Here is a 21,667-nt window from a genome sequence, read left to right as displayed (position 1 = left end):
GTGTCAAGGTGACTACCTTCCATCCAAGTCATACATTTACGTTTTTATAATACGATGAATTGAAGTTTGTCCTTTGGCTTGTCTGTGAAGATTCCGGTCGAAGTTTGACTTTTAATAATCAAATACATGGTATCAACTATGGCGTTTGTATTAACTTCAGATTGAAAAAAAAACAAAAAAAAACGTCTTCATCTCGTAGAATTGAATATGTCTGAAACCGATGTTTCTTTCATTTTGTCTTGTTGTCTCCGAAAATAATGTGGAGTGTTTTAATTTGAATTGATTAATCCTGATACTTGTACTATCAAGAATACATTGATTACATTCACGTTGGTTTACTTTTTACACTTTTGAGTAAGCATTTAGTTTAAAGTATGTCAAAGACCTGACGACGGAGATCCCAAATTTAGATGTAGGTCTACACAATATTAGATCAAAAATAAAATAATAAAGAAATCGTAAAATTTCCTCGTATTACTGATTTAAAGTTACTGTTTAAAAAAAATGTAACTAATTATGTTTCCTTAAGATCTTGCCCCGATCTAAGAGACAAGTTCTAATCAATTTTATATTTTTGGATTATCAATAGCAATCAATATACTGGCCAATTGTTCGTCAAATTAATTAACATCACGATATTTTTTTAAAGAAAACAAAACTATTTAATGATTTAAATACAAGTTTATATCAAATCTATTAAAATTGAAAAAAGTCCGGTTAACCGGTTAGCGTTTTTGGTATTCGGTATTCGGTCGTTCGAACGGTTAACCGGTTAACCGGTTAACCGTTGACAACACTAATATTTATCATACAATGATGGATGTAAAAATAACAAAAACTATTCTTTATCTGAATAAAGGCGTAAGCATTAATGGTAATACGTATGCTTAATGATTATGTTGAACTTTTGGTGTCGTTTTTATGGTGATTTTATCGTTGGGATGCTGTCTCATTGTCGTTTTATTTTTTAAATAAAATTGAGAAAGGAAATGGTGAATATGTCAAAGCGACAACCACCCGACCATAGAGCAAACAACAGCCGAAGGCAACCAATGGGTCTTCAATGTAGCGAGAATTCCCGCACCCGTAGGTGTCCTTCAGCTGGCCCCTAAAATATGCATAATAGTACAGTGATAATGGACGTCATACTAAACTCCGAATTATACACAAGAAACTAAAATTTAAAATCATACAAGACTAACAAAGGCCAGAGGCTCCTGACTTGGGACAGGCGCAAAATTGCGGCGGGGTTAAACATGTTTATGAGATCTCAACCCTCCCCCTATACCTCTAGCCAATGTAGAAAAGTAAAACAATAACAATACGCACATTAAAATTCAGTTCAAGAGAAGTCCGAGTCTGATGTCAAAAGATGTAACAAAAGAAAATAAATAAAATGACAATAATACATAAATAACAACAGACTACTAGCAGTTAACTGACATGCCAGCTCCAGACCTCAATTAAACTGAATGAAAGATTATGTCTTCATCATATGAATATCAGGTACAATCCCTCCCGTTAGGGGTTTAGTATCATACTATCATTAAAGTCTATTTTTTTTTAAAATCATAAATGAGTATTTTTCAAAGTTTGACGAGTATACCATGTTGCCTTTATTTTACACCTTAATGGTTATTTGTTTTGTTGCTTTTTTCTGAAAACTAATGAAAGTTTAATCTTGCAAAACCAAATGACATTATAGACATTCGTTTGCTTCTCCTGTATTTGATTTAAGTTGATTTTAGTATAAAAACATGTAGTTAATTTTATTAAATGAATTGATTCATACACGCAGGGGTATTTTAATGCTTATCATGCGGCATGCAGAACGATTCTGCTTACTGTCTTTTTTCTTCTTTTTTGTATCTCTAAAGGACAGTTATGCCATTGGAAATCCTACCAGATATCCCCTTTATATTAAAAAGTATTCTGTTTAATTCAAAAATGTACTCTCTTTGTTACAAACGAAGAAAATAAATAACAGCACGATGACATTTTGTGAAAAAAAAAGAGAACTAGAAAATATAATCAAATAAACGTATTTGCAGCTGGTAAAAATATAGAGCCTTTAATCTTCTGTCTGTATCTTGCATTTCAAAATTGAAGAAATGTGTTTTTACTTTTTGTTTCGATGTGTTATAACCAAAACATCTTTTGGTTTGTAGTTTGAAATTAAAAGTTCTTAGTAAACATGGAAGCACTACAAAAGAAATCATACCACATTCTCTTATTTTCATATGCAAACGTAATACTTGTTGTTGTAATTCCATAACAACAACACACTTTTGATACAGGTTGAAACAATGATAATGCTTTAAAATCAGATTCATCAGATTCATTATAGAAAAAGTGAACAAAGCGCAAATTAACTGATATACTTCGTACAACTGGATATTGTTTTCAAAATCACTGCTCTTAAAGGGACCATAAGAAAATAAAAAGATTAAAAGAAAAAAAAGGAATGAAAGGAGAGGAGAGCGTATGGTTTTAAATGTCACGTTTTGTTTTCTTACACTGATTAAACGCTTCTTTCAAATAGTTTTCATCATAAAAAGATAATGAAAATCCGAATTAAGTTGATAGAATAAATAGATGAAAAGAAAGAACCGTGCAAAAAATTGTCCAGTGGGAATATGATCAATTGCAACAGCTATAATAGACGTTAATATAAAAGGAAGTTATTGACTTTAAAGCTTTCCTTAACATAATTGTTATTTTAAAATTGACAGCATAGTATATTACACATTAGAAGATCAGGGCTTCAAAATTATAAGGGAAGTATACAACAAATGTCCAGTCATTCAATTATATCATTGCAACTGCATTTACAATAATGAAATGTCTTTACCTTTTAAAGATTTTTTTAATACTGCTGCATTACATTGAAATTAAAGTAATTAAAGATTGACTTTAAAATTTTGACTAAAATTGATTGTCCCTCTGGTATCTTTCGTCCCTCTTTTAATCCGTCCAAACGAGCAACGATGGCATCAAACTTTTCTTATTTTAAAGCAAATTACAAATCTTTCTATAAACACTTGTCCATTCCTTTGTTCTAAACTTAACAATGTAAAGTTCATTTCTCCCATGGATTATCTTTTCATCAGACTTGACTTTTAAAATTTCCTTCATTACCTCGAAACATTTTATTATCGTGACGGGATAATGTTTATTGAAATAGGATATCTAAACAATATGTAGTTGTTGTTTTTTAACTTTGGTATGTATCTTTAAATTTGATGGTCTTACTTTTCTTTTCCAGAGTTTTTGTTTAGTTTGAGACCATTTTTCTCTGAATTTATGAGGAATATGACAATGGTTTTCAATTCCTTTGACGTTTTTAAGCTTTGGTTTTCCCATTTCATAAAGAATTTTCCATTTTGAATTTTCCTTGTAGTTCGGTATTGCTGCTTTTTAACTGTCCATATAAATCATTCTTGTGTCATTTCGTAAAAATTCTAAAAACTATATACTCTTAGATTTGAACAGTGTTCCAGTATTGTTTGCGTGATTGATTTCTTAACCTTAAAGTGAGAAAATGTTTTATCAATGCAATTCCTTTATCCGACTAACGTTCAATTTTTTTTTTATTATACTATTGTATTTTCTGTATGTGACTACGCGTATTTCCCCGATATCATTAAATGGCTACTATGTTGTGAGTATCGTAATTGTTTAAGTGTCAAGTCATTCTAATCCACCTATTCTATTTCTATGAGGTAGCCAATTAAGCTATAAATTTTGCAAAACTGTTTAAAATGTTAGTGTCCAATCTGTTACAACCGTTTTGATTCCGGCGCCCATTATAATCTAATACAGACGACACGCTTTTCGGACGTACCATACTGTAAGAATTGAATAAGGATTTTGACAACCACAAAATTCATACCACTTCTTGTTGATGTTTCGTTCCACAGGATTTAATCAGCCGAAACATTCTATGCTGATATGATATATCACTATGGCAATTATTTATTTAAAACTTACGTCAACCTAATGAAATATATAAATCGCAATCGTTTTATTGAGTTTTTATTGATCCCGCTTTTATGGTAATGTTAAATTTAACACTAAAATGACAACATTACATGACAGGATTACAATACAAATAATGGAAGAACATTCAGGACAGAGAAATACGCAAATTAGCAATACAATAGAACATTACGACATTCTCATAGTTAATAAAGGTACCAGGTTTGAAATATATTATAAGCCTGGTACCTTTGATAACTATTAATTTAGCAAAAGACAGACTAAAGAAAATAGTATAAATTGAGATAAGTGAAAGCTGAATAAATCAAAGCTTTATGAGAAAATTGAGATTTTTTGGTAGACATCATTGATTACAGTGAGCTATCTCTAATGATTAAATTTGACCGTAACGACCAAGGCCATTTAACAATTTTAAACAAAATTGTGCTTGCATGATTTTTGTAGACAGAACGCGCGTCTAGTGTACATCATTTTTTCTGGATATCAATGATGAGCTTAATGCACGAAGTATATCTTAAATTTACATCAGGCATGAGTATGCAGTAACCAATTGTCAACTATATGCTGGTGTTGGGAAAAGAATGTTGTGGGAAAAAACTAAGTCACAAGTATAAAGTTAAAAGGCAACAAATGTTAACATTTTGGTTCTTACTGGGTTAGAACTTGCATGGGTATCACGACGGGTGAGACAGGTGCAACAGATCACCGCCATTTGTTGGTGGAATCGTGTTGGTCGGTATTAAGTTTTCTATGTTGTGATCGGTTTTTTGTCGTTTTGTTTCATACTTTTTTTTCTTGTTTTTTTTTGTTGTTGTTTTTTATTGGGGGGGGGGGTCTATTTTCTATTATGAGTTTGAATGTCCCTTTAGGTATCTGTCTCTTACTAAGTACAAAAAAGAACACGCGTACAAAATATGTAGTACTTCATTAATCTAATCTTAGAGATTCGATTAATTGGTTTTCCTACACGTGTCCGTGGATTCGTAGAAAATCATAATGATTTGTTCTGTGATAAGCTTGGCTGCCAAATATTGTATAATAATAAAACGGAAGTATGGAAACCCAATTTATACTTGTAATTTAGTGTCTGGGTATTAATTTTTTATTATTATTCAGTGCCAAATGAAAAGTTATGCGCCTTGAAAACGTAATCTGTACTTTCGTTCTTTAATTTTTATTTTTTTTTATAAAGTCTGACTTCATAATAGTCGTGAAATCAATGATCTTCTAAGAAACAAACATATTACATTATTTATAAAGATGTTATTGTTTTACTGTGATCACACTCTGAGAAATAATCCTTACTCAATCGATTATCATTTGATTAGTTGGTACTATTACTTTTTATTGATAAAATATAATATCAGATTATTACATGGCATTTTTCATATCGCATGTAGTTTAAACATATTTTATTGTTCCAAAAAGAGACAAATGGATTAGACACAAGTTTTTCAACTTAGTAACGTTTTCTCCCTAGGCTCAATATCAGCCCAAGAGCCGCATGGCTCGAGGGCTGATAAAACATGCGATATGAAAAGTGACATGTTATGATCTTTTTATCATATGCTTCAATAATGGAGAAAAATAACAGATGCATATATTGATCCCTTTACGTGGTTCCCAAATAGAAGTTCAAAGAGGGAAAGTCCACGGACGTTGGACCCCAAATTTAGTGCATTCGATATGAAAGCTTTCTATCATATGCTTCAACAGAGAAGACAAACATTTTAATATAGACGAATCGACAAAAAAATAATTCAACAATATACAACTTTTTTTTTAAGTAACTTTCTAAATTATGTTTCAAACTGTTAAAAATTCATTTATCTAATAATATGTTTGGGTTTTTTTTGGTTTTTTTTTTTATTATTTTACACAATTTACTTTCCAGTATCCAAATAATTGTTTTGTACACTATTTTGTTATGTTTTTCACTGAAAACGTAACATTGAGGTGTATTTTCCGGAATTTTCCGAGTATTACCGGAACAAACTCCGGACAGTGATCGTTTGGTTCCGGAACTATTTTCCTTTACTCCAATAACTGCCACCGGCTTTCGAAATTCGTTCCAAAATTTCAATTTGGAACGAATATCTACTGAAATAATTTCCTCAGAACCATTAGTTACCGGTTTGAAAAACGTCAATTTTTTTATTTAAACAACTTTTCCTAGATTTTAAAAATGAGCATTAAATTTACGTCCACGACAGGACCTTTACTATTTGGCATTCTTATCTAAGTTATCCTCCCCAACACTTTGGAAAGTAAACATGAAGGTAAACTTGAATCAGAAATATAATCGAAATATATGTTAGGAATAGTCCCTCCTAACTCTAAAGGGAAAACGAGCCAAAACGCTGCAACATTTACATGAAATGATTTTTATTTTAATATGCGGTTGTAAACAGAGAAAGTTTGGTCTACAAAGTTATGCAAGCCTTTTCATGTTACCTTTTGCTTTTCTCACACAACATTATGAAAATAAAGGGAAATCTTTTATCCATTCATCAGTTCATAGTCGGATCCAGGGTTGCCTAGCCCCCTCCCTGGAAAATGTTTGTTATATATAGGGAATCACTGAAGCATGACTTGAGCCCCCTCCCTGGAAAATGTTTGTTATATATAGGGAATCACTGAAGCATGACTTGAGCCCCCCCTTTCTATTTAAGTCAGTCAGTATCCCCTTCCTATATTAATATAAGTAAAGAATATCAGATAGAAGTATGGTTCTCTGGGAAAAGTTTTTGCAAATGATATATATATATATAAGGTAGAGTAGTATTTGGACCCGTATTCGGATCGGAACTGGAACTGCCGGGGAGTTTGTTACCGGAATGCCATGCGATAACGTTACGGAAAGGCATGTGATAACAGTCGAAGCATGTGATAAACTTTTCATATCAGTCCGCTAAGCACCAATTCGAAAAATATAGAATTTACGTTAATTTAATGCAAAGCATACAGTAAAAATCATATATTATTTAGTCTAAGTGTATGATAAATGAAATTATTGCATAGCAATATAACATTTCCCACAGAAAATAACAAAAAGTTAGCGTGCAATAAAACTTCAAAATTCATGACGTCATCAACGACAAAATCTTAGTTTAAACCAATGTTTTACTTTCAAATTTTATATTGCTATACAATAAAAGGGTTATTGCATGAATATTTGGGAATATTGTCCCTCGTAGAACATATATTCTCGCAAGCTCGTGCAATACAATATTCTCGGAACAATATTCCCCAATATTCATGCAATAACCCTATAATATTGTTCTACATTTTGTAATTATAATAATGTAAGACAGATGAATTGTAAAACAAAGTTAACCACAAAGTTCTTTAGAAACCAATAGTTTTTTAACTGTTAACTTCCAGATAGTATAATCTTTGATCTATATGGTTATTGTTCTGAGTTCAATTTCTGTAGTGTGGTCCTATTCTCAGATACTAAAGTAAAATCACAAAATGCTGAACTCCGAGGAAAATACAAAACGGAAATTCCCTAATGAAAGGACAAAACTGTATTGGTGTATGGAATGATTGTAAGGTAAACATGTCTGTCAAGCAGGGTTCATCTGACGTTAATCTCAGTTTTCATGGTCTATTGATCAATTATATATAATAATAGTTTTCCGGGTTAATAAAAATAGATTGATTGATTGATTGTTGGTTGCTTAACGTCCAGTGGCAAATATTTCATGCATGCATATTCAGGAAGAGAACAAGTTCACAATAAATACTATAGGTAGGTCTTGAAATAAAACAGCCATCTGGGATGATGGTCGGGGATATTTGGACTGCCACTGGAAAGAAAAAAAAAGAAGATGTGGTATGATTGTCAATGACATAACTATCCACATGAGACTAAATGACACAGAAATTAACAACTATAGGTCACCGTACTGACTTCGATTTCTTGGATACATTGAACAATAAGATAACTGTATTTGGTGCAAGGAATGACGAAAAGGTCTGTATGTATGTATGTCATGTATTATCTGACCCTGACCTCATTTTCATGGTCCGTCGGTCAATGTTAAGTGTTAATGGTTATGTTTATTTCCTTTAATACTATACGCAAGAGGTCAACTAAATTGTGTGTATGGAATGATTCTAAGTTGTACGTGGATATTGGTGAAATTTGTATTCGTCGGAGATCCAATTAACAAATTTTGCAGTAATCATATTCTTGTTTAACGGAGTGACAACCGTAAATGTTTTTATCGCCCAATATGTTGTTGAAGATATATCATTACCATAATGTTTTACTAGTATATTAAACTCGACCCTTAAATTATTTAAAAGCTGTCCTTCGTGAGTACTAGTATATAATACTAGTAAGTTATTTGTTTGGAATGCGTGTACACGATTTAACTACTACCCAGAGCACAGCCTATCTGATGAATGATTGGACAATTAAACTTGCAACAAATTACATATACACCCGGATCAATTAAATTTCCCATGATTTCATTGGTTTTGAAACAAATTACCATATCTGATAAGCTGATCTGACAATAAGCGAGGAATCGGAACATATAAATCTTATAACAAACTATGTTGTAATGACTTTTCTAATCGATCAGGTCAAAAACCAGTAAACTATCATGTCAAACAGTACAAATTCCTCGACAACAGCCAGTGCATCTCTAGCTTTTGGTATTCCTATGGTCATAGTTGCCTTATGTAGCGTGGTTATTTGTATTATAATAATTGTTTTAATTTTGAAAAAGAGCGCAGGAAATTTCTTTCAACTTAAAATTGTGGATAGAGTGGCATTTTACACAGTTACTTATGATTTATTATTTTACGCTGCGCAAGTAGCGCATGGTGTTCATCGAGCCCTTGCGAATGGGATTCCGGAAGGAATACAATGCTCTCTCCAAGCGATTTTTCTACTAGAGTTTGCTTATTCACAAACATTTCTCTCTATCATAACTGCAATTTTCGTTTTTATGTTGATTTTAAAAGGTCGTCAGATATCGTTTGGAAAGTATGATTGGCGAATGCAACTTCCTGTAATTGGAATACCATTGGCTATTTTGATAACTGCAGCCGGATTTGGACAACTTCGTTCAAATCGAACATAGTAAGTTTTTAATTCAAACAATATTAATTATATTAGGCCAGAATTTTTTTAATTTGTTGGTTTACGGATCCACCGACCCACTTTTGCTGATTTCCAGAATAAAAATAAAATTCACTTTTCATGCTTTTTTATTCCCGCAGACCCTAACAAATGCATTATCCCTGAAAAATAATTTTAATATTCTTTTTTTTTATGAAATGAAATGCATTTATCACTAAGGCCGAGTTCACTTGACTTTACTTACTCGGGTTTCAACAATACGATTTCACTTGCACCACTCGAGTTAACCCCTCGTACCCTAGTTCCAACCCTCATCGATCCAGGGTTAAACTCGAGAAACTCTTTAATGACGTCAAACTAATGAGAATGTTTTATGCTTGGTCAGGGCTTACCCTAGAGTTACTTAGAGTTGTTCCGAATATCAACTCTAGTGCGTTAACGTGATAATCTATTAACTCTGAAGTCGATTGTAGAGTTTCAAGTGAACTCGGCCTAACAAAATTGATAACAAATAAAACTTCCAGTTTATGTTTCTAAAAATAGACAAATCAGTTATATAACTGACCTTAAAATGTCGTTTGCGCAAATAATTTTTCGAAAGGAAACCTGTGTTTAAAACCAATTATACAATAAGTTCGTTTCCCGTATTTGTCATCAGTCCGTAAGATGCATCATCTGATAGAAATAGACTTGTCCAAATGTGGACAGGTTGAAGACGTCAAGTTAAAGTACTGAATATTGAATAATCATTTGGAATTTTCTTGTTTCATAGATAATTAAAAAATATCGTCCATTTGGATAAAAAACGGAGATGCATGACAACAGATTAACCCGATATTCTCGTTTTTCCAGTGGACGAGTCTATTACGTTTGTTGACACGTGTGTTGAAACTTATTTTCGTACGACGTTTTTACATTTTTTTTTCTTTATCAGTTTTCGTGCTTAAAGATCATAATTCACCAAGTTTTCTGGAATTGATTAAGAGCTACGCGAATCTGTTTGTGAAATGACGATTTAATTTCGTCTTTGTCCGTTTTTTTTTCGTTTTTTTCCCGACCGACCGACCCGACTTTTTCATGGGTAAAATCCGTAAACCAATAAATTGAAAAACCCTGGCCTTATAGACAATTGACAAGGATCTCAGTTTGATTAATGAAAAGGACGCACTTCGAAAGTATTTACCACTTTCCTTAAAATATGTTAATCCAAATAATACTATTTTACAAGAGAATTTAAATATTTTGTCATTAAAGCTGACAGAGGGATAGAGCCGATTTCTACCCGATATAAAAGTTGTTAACTAACCCAAATGTACTAAATACGTCATCATCGAGCTCTAATTTTTCATAAATTACTAGAACACACCCGTATATCGCGGGTCCGTGACTGAATTAAAGTATATAACTATGCGCAAGCCTTATTTTAGTATTAGTATTTTCATCTGATAAAGTCATGCTGATTATAAGATACACAGTTTTCTCTGCTTTCAAATCTTTCTGTTTGAACCCGTCGAACTGGAACTTATCAATTATTGATAATATTAATTATTTGGAAAACAAAAGGTCCTGAAATGGAGTATTTTTTAATCAACAGCATTGTCCTATATTAGTTATACATATTGAAATCTTTGATTCGCTGTTTTACGTCATGCCCGCTAACAAATTGAAAACTGTACCTATACGCCTTATTTTAGTCCAGATTTTTAGTATTCGTATTGTTATCTTAGAAAGTCTAACTGATTAAAATACTTCAATAGGTAACAATTTGACAATTAAGTAGTGTCAACCCTGTGATTATGACCCGTGTAATACAATATACATATTAATCCTGAATACACCGTTTGGTGGTGCGCCTGTCAGATGCGTAACGTACAGATAAGGTAATCGGTAACAGGTGAATATACTATTGGTATCGGTATCGGACTCGATCCGGAACTTCTTAATTATTGGCAATATTAATTACGTGGAAAACAAAAGGGCCTGGAGTGGTGTAATTTTTAATCTACACCTTTGTACTATATTAGTTATATATAAAGTTGAATTCTTTGATTCGTCGTTTTTACGTGATGACGGCTGACAAATTGGACCTCGTAATTTTAGTATTATAGATGTGTATTCACTTGCTGTGAAAATCACGCAAGATCTGAAAATACTTTCCATTTTTGTACTTTTTAAGACTACTGTGTGATAAAAAACTTTAAAAGCCAAATCAAATCTACAGATGATAATAATATGTAAAATGATCTGATATTTAACATTTAATTTTCAATGCTACTAGAACACACCCGCGAAATCGCGGGCATATACAGCTTGTAAACTGTTGTAGGATGAATTTTTGTAAAAGATATTATGACTGGAGAATTTCATATAAGGTATCAAAAATCCTGTCCCTTTTTTCCGAAGTCCGTTATGTGTTTCCTTTCTGTTAAATTCAATTATTTTTCGTGTTTCTGGCCTTATACCACAACTATTATTCCCCTTTGCTACAGTGCATTTTTTGGTAAAAGTAAAATTAATTTAAAAATTTGCACCGCTTCAAACATGAAATAAATGAAACTGCTTATAGACCATTATTATTCTAATAAAATGTGCTTCTAGGACAATCCATCAGTTCTTTTCCTTTTGAGAGCCCTATTGACATGCCAATGGTAGGATTTTAATCTCGTATAAATGACTAAGGCTCATTTGAGGGGTGGTCTGAGGGGCCCTGATCCCGAAATCCCGGGCGTAAAAACATGAAATCCCGAGGTGCGTATTTTCACGAAATTCATATCCCGACATCCCGATATTAAAAAAAAATATTCCCGCATCCCGTAAAGATCAATACCGAAATCCCGAGCTTAAAAACACCCGATCCCGACGTCCCGAATAAGTCCTGCCTCCCTCTAATCTCTACCCTACTTTCATTTTGGCCAAACACAAACTTTCACTTTCAACAATAAATTTGTATGCCCCATTTATGGGAATTGTGTTTTCTAGTCTGTTCGTCCGTTCGTTCATTCGTCCGTCCTTCTGTTCGGCTTGAGGTTAAAGTTTTCACTTTCAACAATAAGTTTTTATGCCCCATTTATGGGAATTATGTTTTCTAGTCTGTTCGTCCGTCCGTCTGTCCCGCTTCAGGTTAAAGTTTTTGTCGAGGTAGTTTTTGATGAAGTTGAAGTCCAAACAACTCGAAACTTAGTAAATATGTTCCCTATGATATGATCTTTCTAATTTTAATGCCAAATTAGAGATTTTACCCCATTTCACGGTCCACTAAACATACTATTAGTAAATGATAGTGACGATATGGCATCCGTATACTATGGACACATTCTTGTTTCCACATGTTTTACTATGTTATACAATATATACATGCAACTGGTATGACCCCTTAGATAGTAAATATTTCAGAAAATAGTAGACAGAATACAGAGAGTCTCTGTATATTATAGTAGTATAATCGTAGTTTACAGGTGGATAAACGCGAAAACAATATTGTCTCTAAGGAGGTATAATAGTTGTGGTTCTTGCGATCTAAAAACCATGATATTGAGAACGCTCTGATTGGCTTATTAATTTTTCATTTTTGTAATCTATCATACGATTGATTGTTCTTGTGCATGTTTAAAACCGGAAGTCTTATCTATGACTAAAAGTCAGTCTGATAACGGAAACAATACCCGGACACCTATTTTGTCGTTTTTCTCCCAAAAAAACCTCAATCTGAATAATCATAACAACGGATGACAAATGCGACTATGCATGTTACGTAAAGAACACAGAGGCATGATTTTGAATTTATTGTGGAAGGAAGAGAAGCGACACACAAAATGAGGTCGTCTCATTTAATAGTATAGATATACAATATTAAGATTTGATTTGATTGATTGTGGGTTTTTTTTCAGCATCAAGGTGAGATTGCATAATTACGTGCTTTAGGAACGCTCTAATCAAAACTTTTGAACGCCACAGACGAATAATTCAGAAAGGTCTCTTTTTCTTTTCAATTTTTCATTATGAATCTTTGTATACATGTTTATTTAGATATTTAAGTACGCATGACTATTTACACGTAATTATGTGATTTTTGTTTTAGCTTTATAACTGTATCGTAATTTTCTTTCAGTTGTGGATTCAGAGAAGTGAGAGGACTCCTGAGCTGGCACTTTTTGGGTTTTTTCCTCATAGTTGTTCTGTCAATTCTAACAATAACTATTTTATATTTGATTATATGGTGTTATGTACGAATTGAGAGCAACAGGATAAAAACAACTCTACAAAAACAGACAGCTGTTAGGGCCAACCGTCTTGCGTTTAAATTGTCATTGTTCGTTCTGGTGTATGTGGTACAATTTGGAGGAAATGCTGTTGAAGGGTTGTGGATATCTATCTCTGAGCCACCGTTGAGTCTACGTTACGCCTCAATTGTGGCATCCGTAACTGGTGGTATACTGAATGGAATTGTGTATTTTACCATTCGAAGAACAACTTAATATAATCATACTATATTTTTGTAGTTTGAAATAAACAATTCTAAACTTAATTTGTTTGAAAAGCTTATACTTATGTAATCTATATAAATATTAGCATTGACTTCATCTCTTGTCTTTTGTTTATATTATTCCATCATAATAATTATATTAAGCCTAAATGTATATATACCATTAAAATGATACAATCATAATAATTGAAATTTGAAGCAAGGCAAATAGAATCAGATATACATGGTTGATAATCATTTGTTAATTATTAATTAGAATCACAGACCATTAAATGATTTAAAGATACATACAATGCATAGCACATTCAATATGAAGTCTATAGCTTAAAAGACAACATTAGATCGAGTTAAAAATAGAAAAAAGATCAAACCTTAACAAAATGTGTGGTTTTTTTTCAAACGAATTCTGCTTTTAGGTGATATAATTATCATTTTTTAAAGGTTACAAGCTTCAAGTGGATTTGTGTTAGAACAATTTGTTAAACACAAATCCACTTGAAGCTTGTAACCTTTAAAAAAATAATAATTATATCAGCTAAAAGAAGAATTCGTTTGGAAAAAAAAACACACATTTTGTTAAGGTTTGATCTTTTTCTATTTTTAACTCGAAAAACTAATACGAAAATCAATTAGTTTTAACATATCCTGACTATCTTGAAATTACGACTTAACTCATAACATTTTGCTTAGCCTGAAGCGAAATTTCTCTGAATCTATTATATTTTTACTGAAGGTCCTGTCTTGAAAACAAAGTTCAAGTTAACTTTGAACTAGCTTAAAGCAACTATTGGTATTCTTACATTAATTGTCGCATCTGGTGTAATAAAATTGGTAAAGTTATTACAATTGCTTTTCCATTATCTATCTCAAATGATTCACATTATCAGCTTCAATCAAAGTATCGTAATTCGTCGTTCCGTTGGCTTTGTACACTTGTATGGATTTTTCCGTTTTGAATATACTATGGAGCTCAGTGCGTACTTGTTTTCTGTATTACTGCTCAATTGACAATGACAGAGAGCCCTATACTCCAAACAGCCGGACCTTCTGTGTTTGCATAATTAAATTAATACATTGTTGTAAATTTTAAGTTGATGAAATGTGTAATGTCAGTTCAAATAAAGTAAAAGGAAGTAATTTGAGGCCACTGAGCGGCCTTAAACAATGATATACCAATACAGTATAGTTGGCTAGACCCCAACATGATAAATATGAAACAATTATATTGAGAAAAACGACCTTGTTTCTTACGAACAATAAACGAAAAGCAAATATAACAAACACGAACCACCGACAGTCACTGAACTACGGGCTCCTGTCTTGTGACATATAGAATGTGACAAGGCTACACATGTGTGTTAGCGCTCGACCCTCCCTTAACATTAGACATTAGTGTTACAGCACAACGTCAATGACGAATGTGTCCATTGGTCACAGATGATGTCCACGCTTTCATGTCATTTAAAGTTATATGAAGGGACAATACTGAAAATGGTAAAAGAAACGCTACCCAAATTTGTATTTGATCAAAGCATTGTGGTAATAAGTATTGTGTAGAAGTTTGGGGCAAACTTAGGTTAGAGAACAGAAACGAAAAAAATCAGTATTTTTGATTAGTTAAGCAAAAGGAAAAGTAAATGAAACAGATCATTTTTTAAAGCCCCACTTTCACTAGTTATGGTAATAAATTGGACAAAGTTAAACTGGTGAGATTTGTAACAGGTACCGGTGAACGGCTGTCATTTGGTATTTTGAGAAAATTGATTTTGAGGAATATCAATATTGCTAACGTTCACTTTGCTCAACAAGGCTGACTATGTTGTATGGGCTTTGTTCATTGTTGAAGGCCATACGGTGCCATATATTGTTAATTTGATTTATGTGCCATTTGGTTTCTTGTGGAGAGTTGTCGGATTGGCAATCGCACCACATCTTTTTTATATGTGACATCACCATTATTCACCGCCTTGGTGATCTCGTGGTAGCGTTTGCGCATCGAGTGCTGAAGGTCGTGAGTTCGAGTCAGAATGATGTGTCCGGATAAGGTGACACGTCTTCTTGTGGACTATTATCTTGTGAGCTAGCACGTTTTAAATATTCAGCTCAGTGTGTCGGTCTACAATGGTCTAGTAACAATCAGGTTAAATATTCATATTATATTAACAAGTTCTCGTCTTTAATATGTATATTGATTTGCCGCTGGACGTTAAGCAGCCAACCATGATTATCATCATCTTTACTTACCCTAGCATGTTCTTTATGTTACAGTTTTTTTAAAGACATATGTTGTAGATAAAAATTTCTTATCAAAACATATAACTTCAAACAAATTTCGTCATGATAAAAAAAAACTTGACCAAAGAAGTATTCGCCAAGCTTACCGACACACGGAATAAAGAAGAATGTGAAAACGTGCAAATTGGTGAAGTTAAAATTAAAAATCATATATACTGCGAAACGTATGGTATTTCTATGTGATAATTTCGTGTCAAATTCGTGTTGCTCAATTTAGATTTCAGTTTTCCCTTATCTAACTTTTTTTCGTATTTTTTTATCTTTGGCCATGTTTTTGTATTATTTTCTTCAACTTAATCTTGTTGTTTTTATTATCCCCCTTCGTATCTGACATCAGTATAAAATTTGATACACATACTTTTGAAGGATAAAGTAATCAGTTCAGCGTATAACAAATGTGATAACAAATTGAAAAAAACAACAACAAAAAACAAAAACGGATCAGCTGTTTATGCCAAATGAATGAAAAATAAAAATATGCATGTTCTATCTTAAACATTTCAGTTTGTTGCTGTTCAATTAATTTACAATTTTAATAAACTCAGGACGCATCTATCTATTTATTTTGTTAATTTTATGGTTGGGTTGCTGTCTCGTTCCCCCTAAAACACACTTACACACACCACACCCATCTCCTTTTATTTTTCTGTGTTTTTCACAATTTTTTTTTTATTTCGTATATCGGTTATCTTATTAGATCATTGTTAAACTATTCATTCAATGAGATGCTGAAGATTAAAGTTAATGTATACATTTGAGGCGAATTACTATTGCATTTTCGTGTAATAAAAAAACTCAATAAAAAAAATGGGAAAAACATTTTTACTTTTAAAATAATTGATACGTTTCCAAGGCACTCGTCGTAAGAAACATGCGTTAAAATATGCGCATTGGTAAAGGGCCGAGCCACCTTAAAAGACATATTGTGTAGGTAAAAGGGTAATATTACATTTTCCCTTTATATTTGACTTTCACGTAATATTTTTCTTTTATTCATTCAAATCCAGTCAAATTTGTCTGTGTCATGAACTAACTGACGAGATAGCTAGGGAATAGTTGACGGGCGTCAAGTTTTTATACTTTTATTGAATGACAGAATATAAAAGCAAATACGATTTCCGTCTAACTGTGACGATAAATGGGTGCCAATTTATGGTAAAAAAACACACCTAAGTAAATATATTTTTAAGAAAAGATTCAAAACTAGATGTTTTAAGTCCTCAGGCTTTCTTGTTTTAAATAAAAAAATGTACAAAAGTTACAAACAAGTACAATCTATAATATATCTATTGAACATCTCAACAGTATTTGTCGTATATCATACTAGTAATATTTGTCCACCCAGACATATTTTACCAGGACAAATTTATCACTTACAAACACACATCTCATTTTGTACCTACCATAACTGGATTTTTCTTGATATATCATGGTTTTCTAAGGACATTATTTCATTTATATATCCTGTAATAAGTCATGCGTTAAGGACAAATGATAACCACATACGTAACTGATAAGATTGTATATCCGCATTTTGTTCGATTTGTTATTTAATAAGTTTAGTAGTACCATTTATACTTAATTTATAAAGTTGTATGGAATTAAAAAATAGTGTAAGTGAAATGGATAATAGCATTTACGAGGAATTATATGAAAAAACTATCCACCACCAAGATGAATCTAAAACCTCGACAAGTTCTAATCTACAAACATACGAATCTTTAACTCATCAACATGATTCTGCAGTAGTGTATGACAGCTTACAAACCAAAAAGTTTAAAACAACAAAATGGAAATGTCTACGTCAATTTAAATCAAGGAAAATAGCAATAACAGTTTTCATTTTTTTAAGTGTCGTCTGTTTTCTTGCATGTGTTATCATCTTTATACACACGACCAATGTAAACAGTGAACAGACTCAGACTGTGTCTAAAGAAACAAATGGAAATAAAAATGGAGGCTATTTTCCTAATGGTATGTAAATCGCTTACTAAAAACTACATACGATGCACATATTTCTCTTACCAAACACTGTAAATATCGTAATTGTTTATTAATCAACTATTAACACGAAGATTAGGGGCAAAGTTTTAAAAGAATGTATTGGGAGCTATGATGATGAACTTGATCATTCTCTTTTCTATGAATGATCTGAAATCAAACAAAAATAGGACAATTCTTATTATGCTATTGCACGTGTACACAAGTCATATTTATATATTCATATTTATGATATATTTAGTAGTAAATACAGTAGCACGAAATGCAACTATAAAAAAAGAACGCAATGAAATACCATACAAAACACACATAAACAATACAATAAACAAAATATTTTTAAAACAACAACACGCAAATTGCAAGGTAACCCAGATGCTTCATATTAGTAATTGAGCAGTTCTTTTAAAGCTTTTAAAACAAGACAACAGTAGAAGTGGGGGTAACCAAGGTGCTAGGAACCAGAAAGTACTTTATATATACTCTCCTGTTGAAATATATGATAAAGCGTATAAAACATTGCAAAATTTGTATCAAATGCCGTATCACCCTCGACCAATATCATCCCTCGGGCCTAAAGGCCATCAGGCTGATATAGGTATCTCGGGATGATACGGTATGTGATACAGATTTTACCATGTATTATTCTCTATTTATCGATATCGGAACAATGAGTGAACAGACTCAGACTGTGTCTAAAGAAACAAATGGAAATAAAAATGGAGGCTATTTTCCTAATGGTATGTAAATCGCTTACTAAAAACTACATACGATGCACATATTTCTCTTACCAAACACTGTAAATATCGTAATTGTTTATTAATCAACTATTAACACGAAGATTAGGGGCAAAGTTTTAAAAGAATGTATTGGGAGCTATGATGATGAACTTGATCATTCTCTTTTCTATGAATGATCTGAAATCAAACAAAAATAGGACAATTCTTATTATGCTATTGCACGTGTACACAAGTCATATTTATATATTCATATTTATGATATATTTAGTAGTAAATACAGTAGCACGAAATGCAACTATAAAAAAAGAACGCAATGAAATACCATACAAAACACACATAAACAATACAATAAACAAAATATTTTTAAAACAACAACACGCAAATTGCAAGGTAACCCAGATGCTTCATATTAGTAATTGAGCAGTTCTTTTAAAGCTTTTAAAACAAGACAACAGTAGAAGTGGGGGTAACCAAGGTGCTAGGAACCAGAAAGTACTTTATATATACTCTCCTGTTGAAATATATGATAAAGCGTATAAAACATTGCAAAATTTGTATCAAATGCCGTATCACCCTCGACCAATATCATCCCTCGGGCCTAAAGGCCATCAGGCTGATATAGGTATCTCGGGATGATACGGTATGTGATACAGATTTTACCATGTATTATTCTCTATTTATCGATATCGGAACAGGGGGCAAAAATTATATATTTAACATTGACTACTATATATGTTTTTGCAATACTTCCTGTGTATTTGTTTTTATTTTTTTTTAAATGGTATAAAAAATCATGACATTTAACACTAATCTTAGGCTGTCACAAAGCGACCGAGTTCATAAAGAAAAGTAAATTTATTTGGTCAACACCTAGACTTTGAAGACACATTTTTGAAAGAAAAAATGAGTTTAATCCATAACCGAGTTGATCAATATATTTCTTATATACTCACGAATGTTCACTTAAAAGCAAATTAGTTTTATCTCATGCGAAAAACTACAAATTCAAAAAAGGGCTTCATTTTTTTTGGTAAAAACATGCCCATATATGGAAGTCACATGACTTCCATTGTTGAGAAATGGGGTCAAACCGGGGTCAGCTTTCCGACTGAATAGAGGCTCTGGAGAGATTGAATCGATCACCTATATTTAAGACGCCCAATGAGCGAAAACAAAACTTTTCATTAGAACCATATTAATGACGTAAGGAACAACCTTGGTTTCAAAAGTATCGGTAGATCTTGTGAAGAAGATCTTTGAAAATCAAAAAGAATTGTACCGTTTTGGTCCATAGCAACTATATTGGACACATTCAAAAACCAAAGCATACGCCATTTGTTTTAGTAGGGTTTCAAATTAAAATATCAAATATCAAATATCAAATATGAATTTTCTAATAGCTGTTGAATAAAAACCTCCATTCGTCAAGTATGTGTTAAAATGGATCCACCGTTGTTTATGAATGATCCTGCGTTCAGCAAATTAATAATCAGAAAAGCCATAGTGACCTTGTTTTTTACAAACTAGCAAAGATTAAAGTAAAAACATTGAAAATGGACTTTCTAGGAAACGAATAGTAATGTTGTATTGTGTTCCGTGCTTATTAAAGAGATAATTTGATTATCAAACTATGACGTTAATGGGCGGGCGTATGAGGCCAAGTGATGGCAACGAAAGCCATGAGGATGTGGATAGGGTTTGCAGTTGTGTCTAGAAATTCGATAGCTTATTAGATCAAGCATTAAACAAACTCATGTATCCGCGGTTTAAACTTGCATTGTTTGAGGAGAAAACAATTTTTGTCCACACACAATACATTCGTCTCCAGGACAACTATCATCCAGCACGCCCTCAACCTACTCTCCGGACAGCCAAACGTATTTGATCTAATTTGATGGGTTGTTTATTATTAGCTTAAAGTCCCATGACAACTATTTCAATCATAGTCAGGACGATGTTATACTTTGATAGATTAAAACAATAATATGTGCAATATACATTTGATTTAAATACATGCACATATATGTCCACAAGGAGAGTACATACAATATCTTACTTTAGGACATAAAATTACATCATTTTGGTCCTCAATTTAGTGAGAAAAAACATAGCATCCATTTAAACATCTGTTTTAAATTCTTAAATTTATATGTGTAGCATTGGTTGTTCGTTCAACGGAGTAGGTTCATCTAAAGAAAGATTGTGTACACTTTAAAAAAAAAAACACTTAAGTGTCTACGTCAGTCGATTCAATTAGTTTGTGTGAAATATTTGAACTGATTTCGTCATTTCAGACGCTCATGATATATTTTTAATATTCAAGCTTAAATATGAAAAATCTATCAATTATTTCAGATAGTCTTTGTCAAAAATGAAAGTGGCCGCTACTTCGTTTATCCTCAACCTTTATATATGTTATGTATTATCATCAAATGCAACTTACATTTAAATATTAGAAATGAACATGAATGCGGAATAATTTAGTATGACTTAATGATGCTAGTAACCGATATATGTGCATTATATTTAAAAAAAAAAATCCATATGTATGTAGCAGAAGTATTCTACTTTCCAATAAATAGCTAAACGTTTACATTATAACAATTTTGTAACACTGATATATTTTGGGGCCAAAAAGGGTCTTACTGAACCTTCTCCTTTTAACGACATGTTTTTGTTTTTGCATTTTAAATTTTGAACACAAAACGATTCTACACACGCCTAACAAATATGCGTATCGACCATTTATCTGGTCAAATCGTGGTTTGTGTATTTCTGATAAAGAATCGTTTTCCTTTCACGTGCAAACATGTCATGACGTACATGTTGCCTTACTGCCTAAAGACTATGGTATCATTACTGACGAAAGTGCACTCTATGAAATTGTTATCGGAGGTAATAGAAACACAAGGTCAGTTATTCGCAAAAGAAAACAAGGACCAGTAATAGTTGAACGAGAACGAATAGGATATCTCAATTGCACAAAACTAAGGCAGTTTAATATAGATTGGTCAAATGGAAATATTTCTGTAAGATACATTATGAAAAACAGTA

Source organism: Mytilus edulis, chromosome 9, assembly GCF_963676685.1.
Source record: "Mytilus edulis chromosome 9, xbMytEdul2.2, whole genome shotgun sequence".
NCBI classification, from domain to species: domain Eukaryota; kingdom Metazoa; phylum Mollusca; class Bivalvia; order Mytilida; family Mytilidae; genus Mytilus; species Mytilus edulis.
The sequence above is the reverse complement of the archived record's forward strand: the minus strand, read 5'-3'. Positions refer to the sequence as shown.